The 3,552-nt window shown below is 46.3% G+C and overlaps 1 pseudogene; it reads left to right on the plus strand.

Moving 5' to 3' along the window:
- The first annotated feature begins 434 nt into the window (after window positions 1-434).
- Window positions 435-552, plus strand: LOC126472100 (5S ribosomal RNA; annotated as a pseudogene).
- The last annotated feature ends 3,000 nt before the right edge of the window (window positions 553-3,552 follow it).

Consider the following 3,552-nt stretch of genomic DNA (forward strand, 5'->3'; position numbering starts at 1 on the left):
ACCATTTTTAAGATGCAGTTTTATTAATAATGAAACCAAAAAGCCAAAGCTTTTAAATCTTGCTAATGCATAGTACGTGGAAATACAGCAGTGGAGTAGGGGAGCCGCTGCATATTACGCGGACAATACCGCACTACTAGACAAAAGCAAACACGTTGATTACTGGACAAGCTTCTGCACACTCATCACTAATTGGCTGTACTTATATGACCTTGACTGCACAACACTGCATTCCCGATCTATGATCATTTGGGAAATTTTACTCGATTTGACTTTCCCTATTCTGCTCGGATCTTACTGTCAATTTTTTTTCTACATAATATACAGAAATTTATATACTTACACGTCTGGTTTGAAATAGGGATAGGTAATAGATTGTGGTCTTATTGTAGGGTCCATCCCGGTATTTTTCTCAAGTACTTTATGGAAACTGTGGCAACGGCCTTGCCGCCGTGGATACACCGGTTCCCGTGAGATCACCGAAGTTAAGCGCTGTTGGGCGTGGCCGGCACTGGGATGGGTGATCGTCCGGGCTGCCACGCACTGTTGCCAATTTTCGGGGTGCACTCAGCCTCGTGATGCCAATTGAGTAGCTACTCGACCGAATAGTAGCGGCTCTGGTCGCAGAAAGCCATCATAACGACCGGGAGGGCAGTGTGCTGGCCACACGCACCTCCTACTCGCATCCTCCGGTGGTCGGATGGTCCCGATGGGCCACTGGTGGCCTGAAGACGGAGTGCTAGTACTGTATGGAAGCTAGGGAAAATATAACTCAGGATATCTTGCTGGGAATAACTGTTTATACATCTTTCCAAGGAAGAAATTTCATAATGAAAAAAGTTGGTGCTTCACTATTCATTCATTTCTCCACACTAACCAGTGCACGCGCTACACAGATTATCAGCTGACATAAGTGTATGACGATGGTGTTTGATTTAAATTTTGTGTATCAAAACTCTCCATTGGCCTGCCTTATCAACTGAGTTATCATCCCTCCATAGATAGTGAGAGCTCAGGAAGAGGATGAGGTGTTAGGCTTTTGAAGTGAGGTAGTGTATTAGAAATGCTTCATTATTATTGACTTGAGTTCATTTTTTTCCAAACCTACACTCCGTGTTGTTTAAGTACGCATTCACTGCATTGCTCAATAGGTGCTTTGTCACTCCCTTGTCGAATACGCCGATGAGTCAAAAACTTTATGATCAGCAGAATAATAGCGTGTTGGTCCACCTTTGATGGCAGTACGGTAGCGATTATGCGTGGTGTGGAGTCTACAAGACCTTGGTCAATTTCTAGAAGTATGTGGCAACAGAAATTTTCACACAGGTCACGCAGTTCCTTTAAATTACGTTCAAAAATGGTTCAAATGGCTCTGAGCACTATGGGACGTAACATCTGAGGTGATCAGTTCCCTAGAACTTAGAACTACTTAAACCTAACTAACCTAACGACATCGCACACATCGATGCCCGAGGCAGGTTTCGAATCCGTAACCGTAGCGGTCGCGGTGTTACAGGCTGAAGTGCCTAGAACCGCCCGGTCACAGCGGCCGGCTTTAAATTACGTGCCGGTGGTTTGTGTGCGAGGTGCTGGCGCTCGATAGCGTTCTAGATGCGTTCAATCTGGTTCAGATCAGCCGAATTCGGTAACCAAGACATCAACGTGAGAATGAGATTTTCACTCTGCAGCGGAGTGTGCGCTGACATGAAACTTCCTGGCAGATTAAAACTATGTGCCGGACCGAAACTCGAACTCGGGACCTTTGCCTTTCGCGGGCAAGAGCACTTGCCCGCGAAAGGCAAAGGTCCCGAGTTCGAGTCTCGGTCCGGCACACAGTTTTAATCTGCCAGGAAGTTTCACATCAGCGTGAGTTCACTGCCATTCTCCTCAAGCCGCTGGTGCACGATTATGGCCTTGCAACATGGGCAGTTGCCTGCTGGGAGATATCATCGCCGCCGGGAAGACTTCAAGCATGAAAGCATGCAGGTCGTCTGCAATGACGTGGAAGTAGTACTCAGTAGTCATGATGCCTTCGATTATTACCACAGGTCCAATGGATGACTGTCCTCGATAACATAATACTGATCGAAATTCCTGCGTCATTGGCAGCATATCCGGACACGACCACTGACTTGGTGTAGAAAGAAACACGATTCATCCAGTCTGGCGACACGTTTCCATTGATCCACGGTCTAAATCTCGATGACCGAGTGCCCACTGCCATCGTAATTGGCGGTGTCATTGCTTCAACAGGGGAACTCGTAGGGGGATTCTGCTGCAGAGTGCCACGTTCAACAATTTGCACTGAACGGTGTGCTCCGAAACACTGCTAGCTTCCTACTTTCTATTGTAATCTTGACTTTAATAAGTATGGCAAAGGTAATGTTAAGCAGAACACAGGGAGGAGTTGTCATCTAAATAACAAAAACTTTATCCATTCTTAACATCACAAGACAAAAAAATGGGCAAAGATAAGTCACACAAACATTTTTATTTGACAAATGCTTTCATTAATATGGGGTTTGTGGTGGACAAAGTGATCAGCTGAGGATCGACACACGACAAGAACCAGAACACTAATCGCTTTATCTGACTTCATACTCAAAGAATCCGGAGTATGGCACAAAAACTAAGCCACCATCTAGCATCTATTCTCTACTGTTCTAAAAGAAAAATATGGTTCGAAGGAACAGGTGCTGCGAAACATATATTCGAGCCCTACGCTGTAGCAGCGAATACTTTACCCTTCTCCTGGTTGGGATGCCACACCACGATGCGTTCGGCTACTGAAGTCATGGACGACAGCAATCCGTTATTAATGGCGCACGCCCGAAAAATCCAAGTACGTGGTCTCGTGTTCGGCTAGTTCGGAATGCAGGTACTTCCCTATGAGCCTGTGAAACCCCAGTGTATTCCAGTGTGCAGGTGGACCCGTCTGCTGGTCCGCCAAACCAATTTGACTCCGTCCGACGACTATGCGTGACGGAGTATGTCAAATGTTTAGACGGCCGACTCGAGACAAATAAGTACGCCCACGCATCACTCATTGTGTGCGTGATGCTAGAAGCAGTACCTCTGACGGTTCAGAAGGTGACTTGCACAGGCTCTAAGTGGCACACTAGCAAAGGACACAAGTCTCGCCGTTTCGGTAGAGACCTGCAGTTTTTTACTAGCGAAGTGCTAGTACAAGAGTGACCACTTCTCTTTCTCTCTGTTGTCCTCGCCAGCTCGGTAGAAAAGCACATTTACATCTTAGACTACTCCCACTTTAGCACAAGCCAATCACGAGCTGGAGCGCCGCATTGGAAGGTAGGAGACTGCCCCTCGCTCTGTATACACAGATTTGACCAATCAGAGACTTTAAAGTTAATTGGGAGGAAAGGAAAAAAAAGATTCGGCTTCGCGGCTTCTTTCCCACACGTATACGCCGTGTCTTTTGCTAACAACATGACCAGGATGGAACCACTGCCCCCCATAAAAGATTGTTATCTCCCCTGTTCGAGACATTTCGAACTTTCCATAAACTCTCTAAAAGCCTCGTGACTTTACAAA

Source organism: Schistocerca serialis, chromosome 3 (assembly GCF_023864345.2).
Source record: "Schistocerca serialis cubense isolate TAMUIC-IGC-003099 chromosome 3, iqSchSeri2.2, whole genome shotgun sequence".
Taxonomy (NCBI): Eukaryota; Metazoa; Arthropoda; class Insecta; order Orthoptera; family Acrididae; genus Schistocerca; species Schistocerca serialis.